Consider the following 12,229-nt stretch of genomic DNA (forward strand, 5'->3'; position numbering starts at 1 on the left):
TTCTCCTACATTCCTTTCACATTTTCACAAATGTCAAAGTGTTTCCTTTCAAATGGTACCAAGAATATGCATATCCTTGCTTCAGGGCCTGAGCTACAGGCAGTTAGATTTGGGGACGTCATTTTAGGCGAACATTGAAGAAAAGGGGTGGCTCCTGAAGAGGAATCCTTAGTTAATCCAAGTTGATCATTTAAAAGGCTAATTGATCATTAGAAAACCCTTTTGCAATTATGTTAGCACAGCTGAAAACTGTTGTTCTGATTAAAGAAGCAATAAAACGGGCCTTTTTGGGTTCGATTAAAGGCTCAAAATGTCCAGAAACAAATAACTTTCTTCTGAAACTCATCAGTCTGTTCTTGTTCTTAGAAATGAAAGCTATTCCATGCGAGAAATTTCCAAGAAACTGAAGATCTCGTACAACGCTGTGTACTTTTTTGTTTGTTTATGTGTCAATTCATCCTGTAAGGGAAGGGTTGCCAATTGCCGATTTGACACGAAAATAACATTTCATTCAATCCAGTCATGCTCTAACGGTAGTTAGATACGGTAGTTAGCATTGGCTAACTACCTCGAACTTCCTTCATACTGGACACAAAGACATAAAAATGATATCCACGAGTTCATCTGACTCTGGGGAAAATCCCGGAATATCACTTTAAAATATGTCAATGAGCCAGAGACTAACTTCCACCCCCAAAACATTTTCCCACAATGCACCATAATTCATTCTATAAAACACATTTAAGGTATTTTACTGTGCATTCTACAGTGTTTAACTGTTGAAATGACAGAAAGGTCTTCCAGTGTCCCTCCATCTGTCGCTTTCGCCTATCAATCCCTCATTCTCTCTCTCATTCTATTTTTTTTGGGGGGGGGTTTGCTTTGTCACTTTCACTCCTTGACTCTCTCTCTCGCTAACACTTTCTATTTCTCTCTCTCTTTCTCTCTCTCTGTGTGTTGTCTGTCCCAGCTCTCTAAGGGGAAGCAACACACTGCAGAAGTCTGAGGTTAGATTTCCGAGAAGGCCTCTAGCAGGAGACACAGTCACCATGATCAACAAGCTGATAAAGGTCAAACTTCTGACAGTTCAGGATGCTAGGATATTCAACCATTACGTGTAAAAATGTACATGTTGGATTACTGTAGATGCTTTAAAAACGTCTATATAGAAAATAAACAAAGGGTAGTCCTTGAATTGTGGCGGCATTAATGTATTTATGTATTTGGGTACATCTTCCCATTCTTAATCAAATAATATGGCAGCTTAATGACGTTTAATTATTTTGACCAATATGATAACATTGTGCCACCAGTCAGAGTAGTAACACTAATGATCGTAACACCAATGACACACCAACAGACAAGGCGTGGAGGAGGGACCAAACACCAGACCTTTACCCCGAGCAAGCAAACCACAGGGAAGTACCACCATTGACCTTTGGCTAGGGCTTCCTTATGTTTCTGCTTGCTCCTCAGGTTATCATTCCTCCCCTCTACAGATCCCGAGCCAGTTCCTGTTTCTCTCAGCCCCACAATCCCCACACCAGCACCCAGCACCAACCCCTGGTTTTCCAGCCCTGGTACGGTACAATTTCCAACCTGGCCCTCACACTCAGGTTTTCCCATTCCCAGCCCCAACACCAGTACCAAACCTGGACACGGCACCAACCAACCACAACAGAAACTGCCAGGCCAGACCCCATCCCCTCCCTCCCCCAACACAAACACAAACACACAAAGACACCATCAACCACTCCACCAGACCAACCATGACTGACTAACTCATTGATCGTTACCTGTTTTTTATTTTTTATATATTTTTGTATTATTGTCATTATTATTAAGTTAAATTGAATAGATTGCTTGTTATTTTGAATTTTTATGAAAGTAAATCTGAACTTGTAAGTAACATGTCTCAAATAAAAATCTTAAGTTCAACGTGTTTCTACTACATTTTCATCTCTACTGATAGTTTAGTCACAAACTGCCGCGTTAAATAGCAAATGTGTCTACTCTGGTCTTGACACGTGCGCTCTATACAACAGCTCACAGATACAGGGCGCTTAGGCTGTGTGGGTAGGCTAGTCTACATGAGGAGATTATTATGGAGAAGAGCAAGGCTGTGTGGGTAGGCTAGTCTACATGAGGAGATTATTATGGAGAAGAGCAAGGCTGTGTGGGTAGGCTAGTCTACATGAGAAGATTATTATGGAGAAGAGCAAGGCTGTGTGGGTAGGCTAGTCTACATGAGGAGATTATTATGGAGAAGAGCAAGGCTGTGTGGGTAGGCTAGTCTACATGAGAAGATTATTATGGAGAAGAGCAAGGCTGTGTGGGTAGGCTAGTCTACATGATAAGATTATTATGGAGAAGAGCAAGGCTGTGTGGGTAGGCTAGTCTACATGATAAGATTATTATGGAGAAGAGCAAGGCTGTGTGGGTAGGCTAGTCTACATGAGAAGATTATTATGGAGAAGAGCAAGGCTGTGTGGGTAGGCTAGTCTACATGAGAAGATTATTATGGAGAAGAGCAAGGCTGTGTGGGTAGGCTAGTCTACATGAGGAGATTATTATGGAGAAGAGCAAGGCTGTGTGGGTAGGCTAGTCTACATGAGAAGATTATTATGGAGAAGAGCAAGGCTGTGTGGGTAGGCTAGTCTACATGAGAAGATTATTATGGAGAAGAGCAAGGCTGTGTGGGTAGGCTAGTCTACATGAGGAGATTATTATGGAGAAGAGCAAGGCTGTGTGGGTAGGCTAGTCTACATGAGGAGATTATTATGGAGAAGAGCAAGGCTGTGTGGGTAGGCTAGTCTACATGAGAAGATTATTATGGAGAATTAGAGAAGGCAAGGCTAGTGTGGGTAGGCTAGTCTACATGAGGAGATTATTATGGAGAAGAGCAAGGCTGTGTGGGTAGGCTAGTCTACATGAGAAGATTATTATGGAGAAGAGCAAGGCTGTGTGGGTAGGCTAGTCTACATGATAAGATTATTATGGAGAAGAGCAAGGCTGTGTGGGTAGGCTAGTCTACATGATAAGATTATTATGGAGAAGAGCAAGGCTGTGTGGGTAGGCTAGTCTACATGATAGAGATTATTATGGAGAAGAGCAAGGCTGTGTGGGTAGGCTAGTCTACATGAGAAGATTATTATGGAGAAAGCAAGCAAGGCTGCTGTGGGTAGGCTAGTCTACATGAGGAGATTATTATGGAGAAGAGCAAGGCTGTGTGGGTAGGCTAGTCTACATGAGAAGATTATTATGGAGAAGAGCAAGGCTGTGTGGGTAGGCTAGTCTACATGAGAAGATTATTATGGAGAAGAGCAAGGCTGTGTGGGTAGGCTAGTCTACATGAGGAGATTATTATGGAGAAGAGCAAGGCTGTGTGGGTAGGCTAGTCTACATGAGGAGATTATTATGGAGAAGAGCAAGGCTGTGTGGGTAGGCTAGTCTACATGAGGAGATTATTATGGAGAAGAGCAAGGCTGTGTGGGTAGGCTAGTCTACATGAGAAGATTATTATGGAGAAGAGCAAGGCTGTGTGGGTAGGCTAGTCTACATGAGGAGATTATTATGGAGAAGAGCAAGGCTGTGTGGGTAGGCTAGTCTACATGAGGAGATTATTATGGAGAAGAGCAAGGCTGTGTGGGTAGGCTAGTCTACATGAGGAGATTATTATGGAGAAGAGCAAGGCTGTGTGGGTAGGCTAGTCTACATGAGGAGATTATTATGGAGAAGAGCAAGGCTGTGTGGGTAGGCTAGTCTACATGAGGAGATTATTATGGAGAAGAGCAAGGCTGTGTGGGTAGGCTAGTCTACATGAGGAGATTATTATGGAGAAGAGCAAGGCTGTGTGGGTAGGCTAGTCTACATGAGGAGATTATTATGGAGAAGAGCAAGGCTGTGTGGGTAGGCTAGTCTACATGAGGAGATTATTATGGAGAAGAGCAAGGCTGTGTGGGTAGGCTAGTCTACATGAGGAGATTATTATGGAGAAGAGCAAGGCTGTGTGGGTAGGCTAGTCTACATGAGAAGATTATTATGGAGAAGAGCAAGGCTGTGTGGGTAGGCTAGTCTACATGAGGAGATTATTATGGAGAAGAGCAAGGCTGTGTGGGTAGGCTAGTCTACATGAGGAGATTATTATGGAGAAGAGCAAGGCTGTGTGGGTAGGCTAGTCTACATGAGGAGATTATTATGGAGAAGAGCAAGGCTGTGTGGGTAGGCTAGTCTACATGAGGAGATTATTATGGAGAAGAGCAAGGCTGTGTGGGTAGGCTAGTCTACATGAGGAGATTATTATGGAGAAGAGCAAGGCTGTGTGGGTAGGCTAGTCTACATGAGGAGATTATTATGGAGAAGAGCAAGGCTGTGTGGGTAGGCTAGTCTACATGAGGAGATTATTATGGAGAAGAGCAAGGCTGTGTGGGTAGGCTAGTCTACATGAGGAGATTATTATGGAGAAGAGCAAGGCTGTGTGGGTAGGCTAGTCTACATGAGGAGATTATTATGGAGAAGAGCAAGGCTGTGTGGGTAGGCTAGTCTACATGAGGAGATTATTATGGAGAAGAGCAAGGCTGTGTGGGTAGGCTAGTCTACATGAGGAGATTATTATGGAGAAGAGCAAGGCTGTGTGGGTAGGCTAGTCTACATGAGGAGATTATTATAGGCATGAGTCTACATGAGGAGATTATTATGGAGAAGAGCAAGGCTGTGTGGGTAGGCTAGTCTACATGAGGAGATTATTATGGAGAAGAGCAAGGCTGTGTGGGTAGGCTAGTCTACATGAGGAGATTATTATGGAGAAGAGCAAGGCTGTGTGGGTAGGCTAGTCTACATGAGGAGATTATTATGGAGAAGAGCAAGGCTGTGTGGGTAGGCTAGTCTACATGAGGAGATTATTATGGAGAAGAGCAAGGCTGTGTGGGTAGGCTAGTCTACATGAGGAGATTATTATGGAGAAGAGCAAGGCTGTGTGGGTAGGCTAGTCTACATGAGGAGATTATTATGGAGAAGAGCAAGGCTGTGTGGGTAGGCTAGTCTACATGAGGAGATTATTATGGAGAAGAGCAAGGCTGTGTGGGTAGGCTAGTCTACATGAGGAGATTATTATGGAGAAGAGCAAGGCTGTGTGGGTAGGCTAGTCTACATGAGGAGATTATTATGGAGAAGAGCAAGGCTGTGTGGGTAGGCTAGTCTACATGAGGAGATTATTATGGAGAAGAGCAAGGCTGTGTGGGTAGGCTAGTCTACATGAGGAGATTATTATGGAGAAGAGCAAGGCTGTGTGGGTCTACATAGGCTAGTCTAGTCTACATGAGGAGATTATTATGGAGAAGAGCAAGGCTGTGTGGGTAGGCTAGTCTACATGAGGAGATTATTATGGAGAAGAGCAAGGCTGTGTGGGTAGGCTAGTCTACATGAGGAGATTATTATGGAGAAGAGCAAGGCTGTGTGGGTAGGCTAGTCTACATGAGAAGATTATTATGGAGAAGAGCAAGGCTGTGTGGGTAGGCTAGTCTACATGAGGAGATTATTATGGAGAAGAGCAAGGCTGTGTGGGTAGGCTAGTCTACATGAGGAGATTATTATGGAGAAGAGCAAGGCTGTGTGGGTAGGCTAGTCTACATGAGGAGATTATTATGGAGAAGAGCAAGGCTGTGTGGGTAGGCTAGTCTACATGAGGAGATTATTATGGAGAAGAGCAAGGCTGTGTGGGTAGGCTAGTCTACATGAGGAGATTATTATGGAGAAGAGCAAGGCTGTGTGGGTAGGCTAGTCTACATGAGGAGATTATTATGGAGAAGAGCAAGGCTGTGTGGGTAGGCTAGTCTACATGAGGAGATTATTATGGAGAAGAGCAAGGCTGTGTGGGTAGGCTAGTCTACATGAGGAGATTATTATGGAGAAGAGCAAGGCTGTGTGGGTAGGCTAGTCTACATGAGGAGATTATTATGGAGAAGAGCAAGGCTGTGTGGGTAGGCTAGTCTACATGAGGAGATTATTATGGAGAAGAGCAAGGCTGTGTGGGTAGGCTAGTCTACATGAGGAGATTATTATGGAGAAGAGCAAGGCTGTGTGGGTAGGCTAGTCTACATGAGGAGATTATTATGGAGAAGAGCAAGGCTGTGTGGGTAGGCTAGTCTACATGAGGAGATTATTATGGAGAAGAGCAAGGCTGTGTGGGTAGGCTAGTCTACATGAGAAGATTATTATGGAGAAGAGCAAGGCTGTGTGGGTAGGCTAGTCTACATGAGGAGATTATTATGGAGAAGAGCAAGGCTGTGTGGGTAGGCTAGTCTACATGAGGAGATTATTATGGAGAAGAGCAAGGCTGTGTGGGTAGGCTAGTCTACATGAGGAGATTATTATGGAGAAGAGCAAGGCTGTGTGGGTAGGCTAGTCTACATGAGGAGATTATTATGGAGAAGAGCAAGGCTGTGTGGGTAGGCTAGTCTACATGAGGAGATTATTATGGAGAAGAGCAAGGCTGTGTGGGTAGGCTAGTCTACATGAGGAGATTATTATGGAGAAGAGCAAGGCTGTGTGGGTAGGCTAGTCTACATGAGGAGATTATTATGGAGAAGAGCAAGGCTGTGTGGGTAGGCTAGTCTACATGAGGAGATTATTATGGAGAAGAGCAAGGCTGTGTGGGTAGGCTAGTCTACATGAGGAGATTATTATGGAGAAGAGCAAGGCTGTGTGGGTAGGCTAGTCTACATGAGGAGATTATTATGGAGAAGAGCAAGGCTGTGTGGGTAGGCTAGTCTACATGAGGAGATTATTATGGAGAAGAGCAAGGCTGTGTGGGTAGGCTAGTCTACATGAGGAGATTATTATGGAGAAGAGCAAGGCTGTGTGGGTAGGCTAGTCTCTAGGCATGAGAAGATTATTATGGAGAAGAGCAATGGAGAAGAGCAAGGCTGTGTGGGTAGGCTAGTCTACATGAGGAGATTATTATGGAGAAGAGCAAGGCTGTGTGGGTAGGCTAGTCTACATGAGAAGATTATTATGGAGAAGAGCAAGGCTGTGTGGGTAGGCTAGTCTACATGAGGAGATTATTATGGAGAAGAGCAAGGCTGTGTGGGTAGGCTAGTCTACATGAGGAGATTATTATGGAGAAGAGCAAGGCTGTGTGGGTAGGCTAGTCTACATGAGGAGATTATTATGGAGAAGAGCAAGGCTGTGTGGGTAGGCTAGTCTACATGAGGAGATTATTATGGAGAAGAGCAAGGCTGTGTGGGTAGGCTAGTCTACATGAGGAGATTATTATGGAGAAGAGCAAGGCTGTGTGGGTAGGCTAGTCTACATGAGGAGATTATTATGGAGAAGAGCAAGGCTGTGTGGGTAGGCTAGTCTACATGAGGAGATTATTATGGAGAAGAGCAAGGCTGTGTGGGTAGGCTAGTCTACATGAGGAGATTATTATGGAGAAGAGCAAGGCTGTGTGGGTAGGCTAGTCTACATGAGGAGATTATTATGGAGAAGAGCAAGGCTGTGTGGGTAGGCTAGTCTACATGAGGAGATTATTATGGAGAAGAGCAAGGCTGTGTGGGTAGGCTAGTCTACATGAGGAGATTATTATGGAGAAGAGCAAGGCTGTGTGGGTAGGCTAGTCTACATGAGGAGATTATTATGGAGAAGAGCAAGGCTGTGTGGGTAGGCTAGTCTACATGAGGAGATTATTATGGAGAAGAGCAAGGCTGTGTGGGTAGGCTAGTCTACATGAGGAGATTATTATGGAGAAGAGCAAGGCTGTGTGGGTAGGCTAGTCTACATGAGGAGATTATTATGGAGAAGAGCAAGGCTGTGTGGGTAGGCTAGTCTACATGAGGAGATTATTATGGAGAAGAGCAAGGCTGTGTGGGTAGGCTAGTCTACATGAGGAGATTATTATGGAGAAGAGCAAGGCTGTGTGGGTAGGCTAGTCTACATGAGGAGATTATTATGGAGAAGAGCAAGGCTGTGTGGGTAGGCTAGTCTACATGAGGAGATTATTATGGAGAAGAGCAAGGCTGTGTGGGTAGGCTAGTCTACATGAGGAGATTATTATGGAGAAGAGCAAGGCTGTGTGGGTAGGCTAGTCTACATGAGGAGATTATTATGGAGAAGAGCAAGGCTGTGTGGGTAGGCTAGTCTACATGAGGAGATTATTATGGAGAAGAGCAAGGCTGTGTGGGTAGGCTAGTCTACATGAGGAGATTATTATGGAGAAGAGCAAGGCTGTGTGGGTAGGCTAGTCTACATGAGGAGATTATTATGGAGAAGAGCAAGGCTGTGTGGGTAGGCTAGTCTACATGAGGAGATTATTATGGAGAAGAGCAAGGCTGTGTGGGTAGGCTAGTCTACATGAGGAGATTATTATGGAGAAGAGCAAGGCTGTGTGGGTAGGCTAGTCTACATGAGGAGATTATTATGGAGAAGAGCAAGGCTGTGTGGGTAGGCTAGTCTACATGAGGAGATTATTATGGAGAAGAGCAAGGCTGTGTGGGTAGGCTAGTCTACATGAGGAGATTATTATGGAGAAGAGCAAGGCTGTGTGGGTAGGCTAGTCTACATGAGGAGATTATTATGGAGAAGAGCAAGGCTGTGTGGGTAGGCTGGAGAAGAGCAAGTCTACATGAGGAGATTATTATGGAGAAGAGCAAGGCTGTGTGGGTAGGCTAGTCTACATGAGGAGATTATTATGGAGAAGAGCAAGGCTGTGTGGGTAGGCTAGTCTACATGAGGAGATTATTATGGAGAAGAGCAAGGCTGTGTGGGTAGGCTAGTCTACATGAGGAGATTATTATGGAGAAGAGCAAGGCTGTGTGGGTAGGCTAGTCTACATGAGGAGATTATTATGGAGAAGAGCAAGGCTGTGTGGGTAGGCTAGTCTACATGAGGAGATTATTATGGAGAAGAGCAAGGCTGTGTGGGTAGGCTAGTCTACATGAGAAGATTATTATGGAGAAGAGCAAGGCTGTGTGGGTAGGCTAGTCTACATGAGAAGATTATTATGGAGAAGAGCAAGGCTGTGTGGGTAGGCTAGTCTACATGAGGAGATTATTATGGAGAAGAGCAAGGCTGTGTGGGTAGGCTAGTCTACATGAGGAGATTATTATGGAGAAGAGCAAGGCTGTGTGGGTAGGCTAGTCTACATGAGAAGATTATTATGGAGAAGAGCAAGGCTGTGTGGGTAGGCTAGTCTACATGAGGAGATTATTATGGAGAAGAGCAAGGCAAGGCTGTGTGGGTAGGCTAGTCTACATGAGGAGATTATTATGGAGAAGAGCAAGGCTGTGTGGGTAGGCTAGTCTACATGAGGAGATTATTATGGAGAAGAGCAAGGCTGTGTGGGTAGGCTAGTCTACATGAGGAGATTATTATGGAGAAGAGCAAGGCTGTGTGGGTAGGCTAGTCTACATGAGAAGATTATTATGGAGAAGAGCAAGGCTGTGTGGGTAGGCTAGTCTACATGAGGAGATTATTATGGAGAAGAGCAAGGCTGTGTGGGTAGGCTAGTCTACATGAGGAGATTATTATGGAGAAGAGCAAGGCTGTGTGGGTAGGCTAGTCTACATGAGAAGATTATTATGGAGAAGAGCAAGGCTGTGTGGGTAGGCTAGTCTACATGAGGAGATTATTATGGAGAAGAGCAAGGCTGTGTGGGTAGGCTAGTCTACATGAGATTATTATGGAGAAGAGATTATTATGGAGAAGAGCAAGGCTGTGTGGGTAGGCTAGTCTACATGAGGAGATTATTATGGAGAAGAGCAAGGCTGTGTGGGTAGGCTAGTCTACATGAGGAGATTATTATGGAGAAGAGCAAGGCTGTGTGGGTAGGCTAGTCTACATGAGGAGATTATTATGGAGAAGAGCAAGGCTGTGTGGGTAGGCTAGTCTACATGAGGAGATTATTATGGAGAAGAGCAAGGCTGTGTGGGTAGGCTAGTCTACATGAGAAGATTATTATGGAGAAGAGCAAGGCTGTGTGGGTAGGCTAGTCTACATGAGGAGATTATTATGGAGAAGAGCAAGGCTGTGTGGGTAGGCTAGTCTACATGAGAAGATTATTATGGAGAAGAGCAAGGCTGTGTGGGTAGGCTAGTCTACATGAGGAGATTATTATGGAGAAGAGCAAGGCTGTGTGGGTAGGCTAGTCTACATGAGGAGATTATTATGGAGAAGAGCAAGGCTGTGTGGGTAGGCTAGTCTACATGAGGAGATTATTATGGAGAAGAGCAAGGCTGTGTGGGTAGGCTAGTCTACATGAGGAGATTATTATGGAGAAGAGCAAGGCTGTGTGGGTAGGCTAGTCTACATGAGGAGATTATTATGGAGAAGAGCAAGGCTGTGTGGGTAGGCTAGTCTACATGAGGAGATTATTATGGAGAAGAGCAAGGCTGTGTGGGTAGGCTAGTCTACATGAGGAGATTATTATGGAGAAGAGCAAGGCTGTGTGGGTAGGCTAGTCTACATGAGGAGATTATTATGGAGAAGAGCAAGGCTGTGTGGGTAGGCTAGTCTACATGAGGAGATTATTATGGAGAAGAGCAAGGCTGTGTGGGTAGGCTAGTCTACATGAGGAGATTATTATGGAGAAGAGCAAGGCTGTGTGGGTAGGCTAGTCTACATGAGGAGATTATTATGGAGAAGAGCAAGGCTGTGTGGGTAGGCTAGTCTACATGAGGAGATTATTATGGAGAAGAGCAAGGCTGTGTGGGTAGGCTAGTCTACATGAGGAGATTATTATGGAGAAGAGCAAGGCTGTGTGGGTAGGCTAGTCTACATGAGGAGATTATTATGGAGAAGAGCAAGGCTGTGTGGGTAGGCTAGTCTACATGAGGAGATTATTATGGAGAAGAGCAAGGCTGTGTGGGTAGGCTAGTCTACATGAGGAGATTATTATGGAGAAGAGCAAGGCTGTGTGGGTAGGCTAGTCTACATGAGGAGATTATTATGGAGAAGAGCAAGGCTGTGTGGGTAGGCTAGTCTACATGAGGAGATTATTATAATTATTATTATATGATGGTTCGTTTGGAAGCCTTTGTTTCGGCATCTAGAAGTGCAAGTGAAATAAAAACACATTCATATGCTGCAATTATATGAATGTCTAATAGACAACCTGCTGGCTCCAATCCCTTGTAATTACAGTAAAATATTGTAAAAATATAATCATACAGTTTATTACTCACTTTTACAGAATTGTACTGTTTCATTGCTTTGCCGTTATAATAATTTATAGGAAGCTGGCATCAAGTTACTGTGAATATCTCCGTAATGTATTGACACCATCCAGAGATAGAGACATAGAGTATCATAAGATATCTTATTGTAAATACAATTATTTTGAAGACCATCATGTAAATGTAAAAATGAAAAGAACACTGGGTAATGTGTCATTGTAATATACTGTCATTGTAATTGGTACTCTAAATTAAGTCACAGTGACTGACTTGGTACAGTAAATTAGATTACAGTAACATGTTGGTACTGTAAAATGGATTACAGTAGTTCTACTGTAAAATAAGTTACAGTAACTCACTGGCCAATTGCTGTACTGTACATTTTACAGGAAATGTTTTACAGTGTAGAGATAGGGGACAATGTCTGGGGCGAAGAGGAGTCGACATCTGTCTGAGTGAGTAATGCAGGGTATCAGAGTGAGGCATGCTGGGGGTAAGCTTACAGGTCGTATAAGGCCCCTGTGTCCTCCATCCCTGTCTCCGTCTCCACTCTGCTTGACTCTTCTTGTCCCGTCTGTCCCTCACCTAAAAGACAAGACCTCTGACAACCCTTTCAGATACTTTTAAGACTCAGCTTTTCGGTGTTGAGTGTAAACTAGGATCTGTTTTCGGTTTAATTCATTCATTTGTATTTTATTGTATTTATTTCACCTTTATTTAACTAGTTCAAAGCTTGTGAGAAGGAGACAGAGGTCTGTGCTTGTATGTGTGGGATCGCTCTGCTCTGCTCTGTGGTCTCCTGTGTGTGTGGGATCGTTCTGCTCTGCTCTGTGTCTCCTGTGTGTGTGGTTCTGTGCGTGCATGCATGTGGGCGTGCATGTGTGTGTGTTTGTGTGTTTCAGATGCTCCTCAGATGCTCCCCCCCCCCATCGTCCCCATCGTCAGGAAATAACAGGTAAAGAACGCTGGAACACAACTGAAGGAGGGAAACAAGAAAACGAGTGCGAGAGGAAACAATTGAAAAAGTACTGTGAGTGAAGGAGGAAAGCGGTTGCAGCAGG

Source organism: Oncorhynchus keta, chromosome 3 (assembly GCF_023373465.1).
Source record: "Oncorhynchus keta strain PuntledgeMale-10-30-2019 chromosome 3, Oket_V2, whole genome shotgun sequence".
In the NCBI taxonomy this organism is placed as follows: domain Eukaryota; kingdom Metazoa; phylum Chordata; class Actinopteri; order Salmoniformes; family Salmonidae; genus Oncorhynchus; species Oncorhynchus keta.